Source organism: Adiantum capillus-veneris, chromosome 6, assembly GCF_014529385.1.
Source record: "Adiantum capillus-veneris isolate H3 chromosome 6, ASM1452938v2, whole genome shotgun sequence".
NCBI lineage: Eukaryota > Viridiplantae > Streptophyta > Polypodiopsida > Polypodiales > Pteridaceae > Adiantum > Adiantum capillus-veneris.
The window spans coordinates 42511457-42526236 of record NC_140936.1 but is presented as its reverse complement, the minus strand read 5'-3'; the positions used below and the strand labels follow the sequence as shown (position 1 = coordinate 42526236).

Genomic DNA, 14780 nt, shown 5'->3' with positions numbered 1-14780 from the left:
TGAGTCATGGGTGTGGACTCAAAAGAGAGCATTATTGATGGTAGATAAGGTGAAAGTAAGTAAGGAGAGGGAGAGAGAGAGAGAGAGAGAGAGAGAGAGAGAGAGAGAGAGAGAGAGAGAGAGAGAGAGAGAGAGTTACTATACACATGTCTTGAGGTGAGGTGTCTTTTATGGTTAGGTCAATGGCTATTTTGTGTTAGTATGTTAGTGGTTAGTGTTAGTAATCACTAGAAAGTTAATGATATATTTACAATGGGTAGAATGGGTGGGATGGTTGGAGTAAGATGGTTGAATGAAGTGAACAAATCCTTGTGATGGTGAAGCTTGAAGAAGTTTTGGACTTACTTGTGTAGGTTCTCAAAATGACCATCGATCTTCTTCTTCGTCTTCTCTTCTTTACGCCACCGCTGCGAAGGTTGATCATCGTGATGAAAATGGTAATTCCGTTGATGAGATCTTTTGATTTGCAGAGGTTAAGCATGGTACACATGCTGAATTTATGTATATATATAAGGAGTAAGATGGAATTGTACTTTGGAGATAATAGAGAGAGGCATAGAGATGGTGTATGTACATGGAGAGCTCATATGAGAGCTATGGGAGTAAGTGGGGAGGTTAATGGTGAAGAAGGTGAGAGAAACCATTGAAGGTGCAGGTTTGAGTGAGGGATTGAGAGAAATGTGTGTGTGTGTGTGTGTGTGTGTGTGTGTAGAAGTGTGGAAAGAGGTGAGAGAAGACTATGGGCTACTTGTGAAAAAAGTGGGCAGACTGGGGTCCACTCAAAAAATCATAGCTCACCGCTGGTAGCTCCAAAAATCATGAAAAAATTTGAGGTGATTATTCAGAGCGTGGGCTACATTTTCTCTTTTGACCACTGCTCCAAATTCGGAGTGGAGATAGGTGCCAAAATTCTCACCAAAAAGCCTGTTTTTATGCTTGCAAAAGTCTTTTAGTGGACCCCTCCTTTGTTGAATTTGTACAATGCATCCAAGAGTGAGCCCCTCCTTTGTCATATCATAATACAAAGCATCCAAGTTGCCCTTGACACATGCATGGAGGAGGATTATTGGTGAATAAAGAAATATATACATGGTGGGACTAGTGTATGGACTATTCATGGACTTTAGCTCAATGAGCACATGGTGTTAGAATAATGAGTAGAAATAATAATAAAAATATGGAGGAGTTATGGATATGGAAAGATATTGGAATCATATGATATGGTCCCTCTTTGAATTATTTTGGGTGAAAGAGGAAAAGGTATGCAAGTAAATAATATAATAAACTTGACCAATGAGTAGAAATCAATTTTTTGTTTTCACGAGGGTGAGGGTGAAAATGTGGGAGTGATTTGTATAAAGGAAAAATATGAGGTTAGAGTATGTACATATTGGCAAATAAAAAATAAAAAAAATAAAAAAATAAAATAATTATGGTGTAAGAGGATAAAAGAAGGTGTACATAGGTTTAATAAAACACACACCTAAGTAGAAATATTTAAATAAAATACCAAAATAATTATAAAAAATCCCTATATTTAGGCCATATATACAATGAAATATTTACACACAAAGAGGCCATAATATACTTTTATTTTTTTATTTTTTTTATTTTTATTTTTTGGCTCACCTAGCCCAGTGACTAGCTAGCTGAGGGTTTTTAAGAAGATATGGGAAAAGCCCCCTAACTCACACACGCCTATGTACAGTGAAATGTCAGGGATAGCCACAGTGTTTGGGTGATTTTTGTAGGGTGAGGTAACTCACTGTGGCAATTACAAAGAGCCGAAAAAACGGCTATCAATGCCATTGGCTTCGGCGGTGTGGTTTCTCTTGAAAAAAACATAGCACAAAATGGTGAGTAGGTTGCTAGCAAAGATTATAACGCTAACTACCTCAAGCAAGTAGTATTGGCTTATCTCTCTCTCTCTCTCTCTCTCTCTCTCTCTCTCTATCTCTTTTTTTTTTGAAAGAAACTGGATATACTACACTTGCAAATACTATATTTTCTAGTTTAAGCTGTTACATAATGTGTTACACAATTTCTTGTAAGCTTACATGAAAGAATGGTGCACCTCACATGACCTGAGCATCTCCAGCATCTGCAATAAGAGGAAGGCGTGGAGTCTTTCATGACCCACTTCCAAGAAGGAAGCAGGCAACCAGATAAAAGAAAACAGTATTGTAAAACACCAGCAGAATCTCCAAGCCAACACCGCTTTGTGGATGATAAATGCCTTCTATAAGGCTCGGGAGAATGAGAAGTATATCCAACATGACAGCTTGCATGGTGTTGTAGCATACATAGCAATTGAAGTTTGGATTCTGGATGACCAGGAAATAGAGGCCAAAGAAAACTGCAACACTTGCAAAAGGGGTGTTGGAGTAAACACGCAGGAGTGGGTAGAGAGGTCTAAAGGCTACCTGGGCTTGGGGGAACTGTGTGAGAAAATACCGTCCATATTGTACACCATCCAGAAAAGGGAGAAGGTACGCAGAAGCAGAAACAATCCTTTCTGCTATAGTTATGCCATCCCCACATCGCCCTTCTGCATGCACTGTCAGATGCAAAGGCCTGCTCTTGCTACCCCTATGAGAAGCGAAGCTTAATTTCCTTCTTGACTGCTGTGAGAAAGTTGACTGGAGGGAAGGTATCAAGGGAGCGATGGACGATGATGCTGAGGACGCCCTCACCATGCCCTCACAGTGCACAATGTACGCCATCGCTCTTCTCTCTCTCTCTCTCCCTCTCTCACAGTTTTTTTTTTTTAAACTGTCTGAAAGAGCGCGCACAATTTTTTTTAAAAACTGTGAGAGGTTGGGTTCAGAGGAGGCGGAGGTATCATTGACTATGTATGTGTAGTAATCGGAGACATCCTAGAGATGACGTGCCAGCTTCTCGTGCAGGTCACAGGGGTACGATACGCATGGCACGATGGGGTATGTATTGCTCAGTACGACGAAGAGGAGGTGACGCACTTCATCCGGCACATGGGCTGGATCTATGCCAGCGCGGATTCCACCATCATCTTCCTGCACTGCATCGGCCACCCAATGGCACCCATCGGCCCCGACGTTCCCCCCTTCGACCTCATCTCCTGTTGGCAGACCCGCGTATGGACCTTCCAGGAGTCTGCCCTCTCAAAATGCCGCCAATATTGTGTGCGTTTGGGGGCCAGCCTTTGCCAATGCTCTAGCCTTCAAACACTCTAGCATCATGGTATGAGGAGGGGGCTCCAATTCCATCGAGGTCCTTGAAGAAGAGCAATTTTGGGATCTGGTTGAAGAGCTGCTGAAGGTGTACTTGTCCCAAACCTTTGATGGACGAGGCATGTGTCCTCTTTCTGTGGCAGACACCCATTGGGCAAAAGAAAACGTACGATCTCCAGATTTACCAGAGTTTGAGCAAGGCCCCCCTTCCCTTGGCCTTCTCTCTAGAATTACGACATGTGAGACTCACCTCAGATTTCCCCATTTTTTTCGGCAGGCGTATGTGTGTGTGTATTTAAGGCGTATCTTCTTGACGTAGGACTCCCTCTATATCCTATTATCCAGAGGATTTTGAGGCAGGTGGCATACACGGAATCGTCTCCGAAGTCGAAACCGCCCTTCTCTTTGGCTATTGCAGTTGCTTTCAGAGGCGGTGGGCGATGGCTCCACAGGCTTTTAAGCCACAACTCTCTCTCTCTCTCTCTCTCTCTCTCTCTCTCTCTCTCTCTCTCTCAGCTTTCCTGTGTCTACTTCTTCCCGCATACTAGCCAAAGTGGGTTGGCGAGCTCAAGCTCAAGCTACAATGGCTTGGTAAGAGAGAAGAGGCGAGCACCTCTCTCTCTCTCTCTCTCTCTCTCTCTCTCTCTCTCTCTCTCTCTCTCTCTCTCTCTCTCAGCTTGCCTGCGTCGACTTCTGGCCAAGGTAGGTCGCGAAATAGTCCCCCAAGGTATGAAGACTCACGCCCCTAAGCTTTGAGGTTGTCACATTGTACGGTAAAAAGATCCTAATTATTTTATTTATTTACAACTAATTTTTTCCCCAGTTATGACGATGCCTTTCTAGAAAATTTTAGGCATAGAACTCTATAAATTTCGGTTGTTATTTTGTAAATTGATTAAAAAAGTCCTATATTGGTCAATTAAGGAAAAACGTGATTTTATTGTAACAAAAGAAGTCTTTCATAATTAATGGTGTTTGCCGGCAATGTGTCGTGTAAGAAGGGTGTCTTTGAATGAAGATCACAGTCTTGTAGTATAGATAGGGCAAGACGACATGGAAAAGATGATTGATGTATAAATGAAGTAATGAGGTGCAATAAATTGCTATCAAATTGATGCGTCTAAGATGAGGAAGGATTCACATGCTCTCAAGTATAAATGACAATCAAGAACCAACATACTAGACACAGGAGCACTACAAATGACCTTACAAAAAGAAACTTACGATGACTTGAGCATTAAGTACAAGGCTAGACTTCTTATTAGTCCATTAATCTTACTTTATGCTAAAAACATGTGAAGCCCAAGCGAGCCTAAGAGAGAAGATAATATTTTCAAATATTGTGTTTATTTTCTTAAAAGTAAACTTTGATCTTTTGGAATTTAGGAGGTAGTCTATCCATTGATAAACCTTTTTGTTGTGGTGCATGAATGTATAACAAACAATAAGTATTATGTTGACGATAAAATTTACTATATCGTGTACAAACAGTTGCTCGGGTTTGTCCTTGCTCGGAAAAAATCGCTCGGGACATGGTAACACTCCTTTGTTTGTGTTTGAAGAGACTACTTTGAGATCCGCCTTGTCTTTGTGTGAGTCTTCAGCGGTCTTGGCTTCAGCTCTTGTATGCTTGCTTGAGGAGGAGGTTCATATTTTGGGAGTTGATACTTTGGGAGTTGACAATTTAACCATTTCGGAATCCAAATGAACTCCTGACCTCTTTGTGCTTAAGTCAACTTCTTTGGAGCCCAAATTTGATTTTCAAAAGCTTGCGACTCTATGATTTTTGTAGATGTTCTTGCAGGCTTTGACTATTATTTTGTTGGCATTGGATCTTGTAATTTTTCATCAGAGATCTTTGTCTTCTTGCCTGCTTTTGGCCAATCTGGCTCTTTGGTATCCAAATTTGTTGAACTTTTTGGTTTTGACTTGTTGTTATTTGCTTTTGGCCTTCTTTGGTTGTTACTGAAGATACTAGTGATGGTGATGACCTGAGTTGCTAGTAGGGGATGTCATAAGAATCATTACTATCACTGCTATCCTTAGCAAGGTTGCATTCTAGCACTTTTCCTTTGTGGTTTGGCTAGTTATGGAAAGTTACTATTTGCTTGCTCTTGGGTTGTTATTTTTGGAATGACTTTGGTATCCACTTGATTAGAGAGTTGGTAGCTCGTTGACATGGTAGTCTGCTTCTTGGATGAGTCTTTTCTTTCTGTATAGGAGCCATGTTTGAGGATGCTTTTTGTAGTTTCATCTTCATCGAGGATTTTTTAATCCACTTCTAATGCACTTTATGCTTGTAGAGGTGACACTGGTTCTTGGGTCTTTGATATGAACACTCATAAAACTGTGCATTAGTTGAAGTGTCATTCATGTCACCTGCTGGATGTTCTGGATTTTCATTGTCGGCATCTTCTTGAAGCTCCAAGTGTTCTACAGAGTCGTAGAACTCATCTTCTTCTTCGTCTTCATTTTCATGGATCACCCTCACTGCTGCAAAGTAAGGAACAACATCATAGCCATTTTCATCACAAAACTTCATAGCTGGATTGTCTTGAATAGCGTACACATCAAGAGTAGCGAAGATGTTTTTCCATTCAAGTGGCTCTAATTCTTCCTCAAGAAATGGTTTTGGGATATAATCCTTATCTTCAATTGCCCTATCTAGGATGCCTTCCTCTCGCTTTAAGCTTCCACATTACGAAGCTCCACACATCCATAGTTCTTTAGGCTTACCCAACCATGCTAGAAGTTTTGATCCTGCTATAGTAGCGGAATCAAACTCCTCCATGGGTGTTCTGGTCATGTCCCTGTAACTATGGTCCTTCAAGTTTATCTTTGTCGTGGTTTCCATATGTCTCAAGTAGATATAGTCATAACCTCAGTCTTGGACCATTTTCAGTTGTCGCATGAATGGACTTCTTAGAGTGATATCATAGTTGTTCTTCTTGCCAAAATCAACAATAGCAAAGGTTTGCTCATATTCAATGCCACAAGAAGTAACAACTACTTTTTCTAGCAGTCCTATGCACCTTTCCATGTGTTTGTTGCAATTTCATCCTTGTAGCCCTGACTGCTAGTTTTTCCCATGTGTTCCAGATCTCTTTGGTTGCGATGGAAACACCGGCTCCACTGTCAAGGATTGCCATGATTTTTACACCTTGGAATTCCACAAGAAGGGTTGTGTTACCATCTCCCTCATAGTACTCACCTATCTTGTTTAATGGCACTGGTCGAGTGTTTAGCTGAGGCATTTCAAGCTCTTTTATCCCTTCCTCGATTTGAGGCATTGGTTTTTTAGCACCAAATTTCTCTAAGGATTTCCCATAGTATCCCACATGTTTGGTCGTATTCTTAGCAACTCGGCTAATGTTATCATACAAGTGACTGGTGTCGATAAAATGTCTATCAGCCCTTTTGAATTGATGACCTTTTGGGAGACAGTCTCTATGATGGGACTGCAATAACATCTGACTTGGCTTCGTACTCTCCCATATAGGATGGTAGTGTTCTTAGCGAATGGGGTTGACTGTTCATAGATTTTACAAATCCTTTGTCTCCCCAATACGATTCCACTTCTAAATTCATTTGAGATCGAGCCTCAAATTCTCTATTGGTGGAAGAGACACTCCTCTTTCATCACCTGTCTGGTTTACTCATCTTCTTATCTCACTTGCTTCATTGGCCTCTCTGACTTGTTTCCACAATTCGCCAAGACCATCTATTTCTTTACAACTGTAATGTATAGCTATGTGAAATCCCTTGGAAGAGTTATCCATGGTATTCAACACTATCCTTGGTTCTAATGCACGGTCCTTGAGATTTGCTATGTGCTCATGACTGGAATATATCTCTTTCCATTGTTGGTTTGGTGTGATTATTTGTGTAGTGGGACAAGGATCACACCCTCAGGTTTTCTAACTTGTGGTTCTAGTAAATCTTGGGCTGTTCAAATCATTTTCTTGCACATTTCAAGCATGTCCTTTTCTAGTTTCACATATGGATATGTCATCCACTTGTGTTTTTTGGTTTGGTTGTTTTTTAGCCGTGTTTCATAGGCTTTCAGGAGGGCGTCTAAATGCTCATTAACCTTCTCAGCCAACACTGATCCTCCCAAACTAGCACTTCTTGGCTCACTTTCTGTTGATGGTTCTTTTGGAGGTTGAGATATCTTTGTAAGAGAAGGTGCAACCCTTTCCTCATGTTGTCTTATCTTCTCTTCAGCTTGGTTAAGCTTCTCAGCTATGGATTTTTTCTCTCGTTCCCTACGTGATTTCATCCTAGCCTTTCTAGGTTTCCAACTATTTTGTTTGCTCTTGGTTTTTTGAATAAGTGAGTTGGTCCTTGGCTCACCCGTCTTTGGACTCGCATCAGTTTCCATCTTCTTTGTATCTCGGTTCTCAGCTTCCTTTTGAGCTTGCACTCTCATAACTACTTGAATTGGTGTGACGTTGTCATTTTCTGAGCTACTAGGTAGCTAAACAATTCCTAAGACATTTGTTGTGATCTTCCCAACTTGGTTTGGTTTTTCTAGACGGTTAGGGATCAAGTGAATGACACCATAGTCAAGACAATAGGCATTCACTTGGGTGATCTCTGTTTGAGGACATTGTTTGACCAAGTGTTTGTCACGGCATTTGTGACAATCTAGTTGAGAAGCCTCTTCTTGCAATTCCTCTTGGCTGTAAATAGGCTCTAGCCTTGCTATGCCTCTATTAGCAACAATGAACCGCAATGTCCTTTTGTCCATATCGTACCTTCTTTCTTCAAGTCAAAACGCAAGAGGTAGAGGTTGTACCAGCCTCACCATTCCATGTGTTTCTCTCATCTTCTGTCTTTTTGAAGGAAAGAACCTACTTTGGTTGTCATAACACATTGTAGCTGGTCTTTTTGATGTAGAAGCTTCTCCACTCATACCTCACTATGCTAAGTGTGTGAGTGTCTTTTGAACTTTCTCCTTCACTTACCACTATACTACAATGACTTTGACTCTTATGCTCACCTATACTAGCACAAGACACGATGTAATTATGCTCAACTCTTCCATCTTGAGTAGTACCTAAAATAGCTAAGACTCTTAGACCACAGAGAATATTACATGAAGGTTTGGGACTAACACCTCGCTCATTTAGTGGCATAGCTTCCCAACTCTGACTTTTATGCCATGTATTTTTAATGGCGACTTGGACTTGCCTGTTCAAGGCCAGAAACCCAATTCCATAAGTTCTGGAAATTTAGGCCTCTTCCATTGTGTTGGTCTTTGGATGCCACCATTTTGTCGAGTAGGGTTGCATACTTTGGCTCCTCTTGACTTGCTTGTCGTATGTTGAAACTTCCTATTGAAGCAAGTCCTTCAGCTCTTGTAGGGAATGATGTAGCCTTTGCTTTATCTCCCATTAGAGGAGATTGTTGATGTGTGTTAGTTCTTTGTGATTGAGTTTCTACTAGCAATTTTGGAACCCACCTTGTCTTTGGTCCTTGTGTGACTGTAAGTTTTACATTTTCTTTTGTTTCTGGATGACTTGATGGACACTAGGCTTTGATATCCATAATTGATTGTTTTCATTGTAGAAGCCTTGATTCTGTAGTTGATGACGAGGTATCCATTTGTAGATGGCAACAGCCTTGGTTGCAATTGGCTTCTGTTGGATTTTGGTTCCCATTGCTTGCCTTTGGATAGAAGCTTGTGCTGCATGATTTCTCTTGGTTGTTCCAGATTGAGCTACAACTTTTGGTAACCATATTTGAGTGTTACCTTCATAAAATCCTTGTGCTTCAAGTAGCTTGACTGGAATCATCCGTTGCTTCACCTATCTTTCTTGGGCACTTTGACTAGATGACTTTGGTACCCAAACTTGTCACATTGTTTGCTTCTTTGGTCTTCTTTTTTGATGCCTTCTGCCGTTGTTCTTTCTCCTGCTTGAGTTGTTTTCATTGTGTTGATAGTGTGTCTTGTTATTTGTAGAACTCACTGGTTGAGGTGGGTAGGTCCAGGCTATTACTTTAGGCTTTTTGGCCCAAACATTAGCGTTTCCTTGGAAGTAGCCATGAGTAGTGATTGACTCATTTGATGCTACCCACCCTTTCACCTTTTGTTGTTGAGGTTGAACTTGGATATGCTCTTTTGATACTAGCACGTGGTTGATTCTTTTTGGCTTCTTTTGGAGGCTTTTTTGTGATGGAAACTTTGGTTGATAAACTTTTTGCTTTGGTCTCCATTGCATTATTGATGTTTTGGCTCTTGATGTAGAGGCTTCACGGGAAGTTTGATGGAGGCTCGTCAAAGGTAAGTTTGTCTTGCGAGGTTGATCTTCTTTAGAGTTTACCTTAGCTTTACCTTTTTTTGTGATGGTTGGCAATTTCTTCTCCGCAAGGATTTGGGATTCTTTTGGGGCTTCTGATGGTGATGTTGTTGAAGCTTTTCCTTGTGTGGCTGAAAGAAGATGTTCCTCCAGCTTTCTGGTAGGATCAGACTCTCCTTGATGTGATGGAAGTCAATTATGTGGAAAGTACCCTTATACTCCCCGGTACTCAACTTGAGTACAGCTTCTGCCACTCCAAAGCTAAGAATCGGCATTCTTTGAACTTGTGTACACGATGTCCTCTAGCTCAGTGATTGATGGCTTTCCCATCATGATCCATGTTCCATAGGTCATTCGATTCTTTGTCGCTTTTGGATCTATCACAGTTGAACATGTGATTTTGAGTCTTGTTTCTCCACATATGCTAAATTTGATCATTGTAGGAGACAGTTGGTGTTCTTCTTTGTCACTGTTCTTCTTTTGATCTTGAATTTATTGAACATTTGATGTTGTACTTGGAAACTTTGATCCTTCATCTACTTTCATTTGCTCTTTTTTGAGAGTCGACTTCTTTGAAAGAGCTTTTGTTGATTATTCAGGTATGTCAATGATGACATATTCTCATGGTTGCTCTGCTTCCTTTGTTTGCACTTTGGTATCATGGTCAATACGTAGCTATCTATTTTACCTTTTTTGCTTTCACACTCACAAACTTCATTAGCTTCCTTCAACACCTTTATCGTAAATAAGGGAGTTATATCATACCCATCTTCATTGCAAAATTTAGTCAAGGTCGCCTCATTCACACACACATCAAGAGTCGCCAGTATTTGATCCCATCCAAAGGGTTCAAATAAATCCTTTGGAAATGGTTCTAGAATATAGTGTGTGTCCTCCACATGTCAATCAAGAATACAATCTTCCTTCCTCAGACTTACACTCTCAGGAGCTCCGTACATCCAAATATGCACTTTTCTTATGAAATCAGTTGTGGAGTTTAATTCTTCCCCCGGGGTTCGCTCTACATCTCTATAACTATGATCTTTGACATTGATTCTTGTAGTAATTTCCTTGTGTCTTAAGTAGATATAGTCATAGCCCCAGTCTTCTAGCATTTTGACCTGACGCATGAATGATTTGCCCAATACAATATCAAAGTTTCTGCTCTTGTCAAAATTCATTATGGCAAAGGTGTGCTCATACTCGATGCCACACGAGGATACAATGATTTGTTCTAATATTCCAATCGATTTCTCCACGTATCCATAGGCTAATTGAAGTTTCATTCCAGTTTTTGTAAGAGCGGGCTTTCCCCATTTTTTCCATATCTCTTTGGTTGCAATGGCAATTCCTACCCAACTATCTAATATAGCAACCGTATTTACTCCTTTGTACTCAAGTGGTAAGGTGGTGTTTCCTTCTTCTCCTTCACAGTAGTCGCCCACCTTATTTACTGGTATTGGCTTTGTCTGTGGTTTCTTAAGCAAGGTGTTATCCATGTTTTTGTCCACAAGCTAGTCATGTGAAGTTATTTTCAACCCCATGTTGTCTATGTTTTTGCCCATTTGGCCCCATAGATGCGATCTAATTTTTAGTAGCTCTAAGAGATAAAGTGTGCATTGTATAGGAAAAGACATCAATTCATGCAAGCTCTTGGTATCCATCATTTTTGGTGTGGCTTTTCACTGAGAAGGTACTATTTTGACCTCCAATTTTGTTTCAAGTTCTCCTATGAAAGATGGTAAAGTCTTTAGAGAGCGTGGTTTACTCTCTTCAGATGCGATAGACCCAACATCCCCATATAAAGATTTTATATCCCCTGGGAAATTTCATGATCCATGTTTATCTCAAGGATAGGTGCTGACTGTAAAGTAGCACTATCATCTGCTTGTGAGCCCACCCCATCTGTGGTATTGGCTACTTTCCTTGTACTGAAAGGTGCCTCAACTTGTGGCTCTTCTTGGTCTTTGTTTACAATACCTTGACTTTCCATTTCCTAGATTTTTTCGCAGATTGGCACCTCCATTTTTGGAGCATCTAGAACTGATTCCATAAGAGCTTGGGCCTTTTGGATGAGCTCCTTGCACATTTGCAACCTCTCTTTTTCATACCCCGGGTGAGGGTACGTTAGCCATCTATACTCCTAGGTTAGGTTGGTTTTTAACCTAGCATCATAAGCTTTCAAGATCGCATCCAAAGGTTCAAAGACTTTGTCGACCAAGACTGAACCTCCCAAATTAGTCTTTAACTCTTTAGGTCCCTTTGCATTTTTCTTGCTTTGCTGCTCTCGTCTAAGCTGTTCTCTTGTTTGATTTAGTTTAGTTTCCAAAGCAGATTTCTCCTGGAGCCTCTTTGCTTTCATTTTGTCTCATTTGGCTTTCCATGATTTTCTTCATGTTCTCATTGATATGTTTTCAATTTTTCTTTGAACAGGCAATGTGGCTTCCTCCTCAATGATTGCATTTTTAGCAGCTTCTTGAGCTTGAGCTCGATTCATCACGTTTAAAGGAATGGTGGGTTTTACCTCGAATCCACTTGAAGAAGGCATCACACCTACAATGTTCATTGTTGATTTTCCCTTGTAGTTTCGATTTTTCACACAATGTTGGCGTAAATGGTCTATCCCACAACGTTCTCACTGAATAGAAATTCTATATGTGGACCCTTGTTTGGACAACTTCGTGCCCAATGGTCACCTCCACATTCATAGCCTAGACCTTCCTTTTTCAGAGTTGGTGATACAGCCAATGGTTTTTCTTACCTGGTAAGAATATTCTTCAAGCCATACTCTTGATTGGCTATGAACATGGGCGTATTTGTATCCATGGAGTACTGATTTTTCATGGGTTGTGGCACATACGTTGGTTGAGTGTAGTTGACTACTTCTCTATCATCATTCAGAAGAGGTGGTTGCTATCCTAGCATACGTTGCGGGTTTTGGTTGAGTGTTACACCATGGAGTGGGATGATCCCCTCCGCAAGTATTACATATCCTCAATTGAGGTTGTCGTACAATCGGCTTCTGTATATAGCCTTATATAAGAAAGGAATTGATCAAGTGATAAGAAGATGTGTGCCAGAATTTGAGCAAAGTGCAGTCTTGCAGGAAGCACATTCAGGCACAGCAGGAGGGCATTTCTCTGGAGATATTACAGGGAAGAAGATTTTGCAGGCTGGATTATGGTGGCCCACAGTTTTAAAGGATGCACATGATCATGCAAAAAGATGTGTAATTTGTCAGAAAACAGGTCAACCTGATTCAAATAGGGATAGGATGGGGGATCATCCTATTTTTCCTTTGGAACCTTTTCAAAAGTGGGGTTTGGACTTTGTAGGACCTGTCAAACCAACTTCCAAGAGGGGATGCAGATACATTTTAGTGGCTACAGATTATTGCACTAAGTGGGTAGAAGCAGTAGCATTGAAGGATAATAAAGCTTCAAGTGTGGCCAGATTTCTTTATCATAACATTATGACCAGGTTTGGGTGTCCAGTGGAGCTGGTAAGTGACAGAGGAACTCATTTTCTGAATGAAGTAATTTCAGAGCTAACAAGGACACATATGATTATGCACAAGAAGTCTACAGCATATCATCCACAGGCTAATGGTCAGGCTGAGAGCTCCAACAAAACACTGATAAGGATTTTGAAAAAGATTGTGACAGAGAATCAGAAGGATTGGGATGATAAGTTGGATTCTGCCTTATGGTCCTTCAGAACAGCTTTCAAAGTCACTACTGGTATGACACCATTCAAGCTTGTGTATGGGCTGGAAGCTGTGGTGCCTATGGAGTTTGTGGTACCAAGTTTAAGAGTCTCAGCAGAGAAGCAGTCTCCACAGTTGTCAGTACTACACAGGAACAAATATCTGATGCAGCTGGAGGAGGATAGGTTGGTAAGCTCTTACATTACTGAAGTCATACAAAGAAGAAGACAAGCATGGGTAACCAAGAATGTGAAGTTCAAGATCTTTCAGGTTGGAGATTGGGTAATGTTGTACAACTCTAAGCTGGGACCACATCCTGGTAAATTGTCATTGAGATATCAGGGACCATATCAGATTGTGCAGGATAAAGGACAAGGGACATTCATCATAGCTGATGTGTTTGGTACAAGAGTGGAAAAGGCAGTTAATGGTTTCAGGCTGAAGAAATTTCAGGGAAAGCCACCTCATTTGGACTGGCCAAGTGTAGCCTGTATGACTGTAATACCCCTACAGCCAGGAGATTCAGAATCAGCAAAAGGAAAAGGAAAAATGCTGGCTTGCATGGATTTTAGGAGGTCTTTTCATAGTATCCCATATAATTCACAGGTTGGAGGAAGTAGGCAGTTCCAAAGTACACATCCGATTCAACATTGCAGATGTTGGAAGAGTACCTGTGTCGGAACTGACCAAGTCAGAATTTTTAATAAAAAATTATAAGGCCCGATTAATAGCCTCGGGGAGCGTGCTGAAAAGAAGTTTCGTAGCACTTCAAGGATACCGGGTGGAGATATGTGTGCATGGTGCAGCGAGTATAATCATACATGCAACAAAAGTTCAGTACGTCCAGTTCACATGCAGCAGCGCACAGGATTCGGGTTTTCGCTTGAAGAAGTCTTATTCAGTCCTGCCATGCCGAAAGCAAAGCAATTGATGGCCATGCAACCACAGCCTGATGAGGAGCAGACCGAAGGTTCGGGGCGACGTTTGAGAAGCAAAGATTTGCCAATGCGGCTTGACGTAAGCAGTGCAGACGAAAATAGTGACTCTGCAGAAGAGGAAACGCCAACGCCGACTCCTGTGTCAGAAGGTAAGGTGATGCAAGCATTAATGGACCCTTTTATGGACTTCAAAGTTGACATAGATTGTCAGGCAGAGCGCAACGCCATATGGTTGCAGCAGGTAGGATTGTATGATTTTGCGATTCTGCCTTGGGAAGAATGTAGAAACAATGTGTATGCAAAGTCTCAGTTGGAAATACTTAGAAAGACTAAGGGGAGAGTGTCACCTCATGTGATACTCAGTGTGGAGTTGGTGTCTGAGGTGTTCAAGCTGCCTTTGCATCCTAATACACCTATTCCAAAGTGTTCAGAGGAAGCACTGAAAAAGGAGTTTGGTCCAAGAGAAGGAGGCAGGCAGTATTACATGTTAAAGAATGTGGCATATGCTAGGAGAGAGCAGCTGAAGTGGTACTTGGAGAGGTTATGCTTCATTGTGAAGTTTGACTATATGTCAAAAGAAAACTTTGCACCATTAAGCTATGCAGAGCAGGGAGGAGAAGTGAGC

The 14780-nt window shown here is 41.1% G+C and overlaps 1 pseudogene; it reads right to left on the bottom strand.

The window, feature by feature from the left end:
• Nucleotides 1–2075: 2075 nt before the first annotated feature.
• On the bottom strand, nucleotides 2076–2723 carry LOC147455414 (protein TIC 20-v, chloroplastic pseudogene; annotated as a pseudogene).
• Between the last annotated feature and the right edge of the window lie 12057 nt (nucleotides 2724–14780).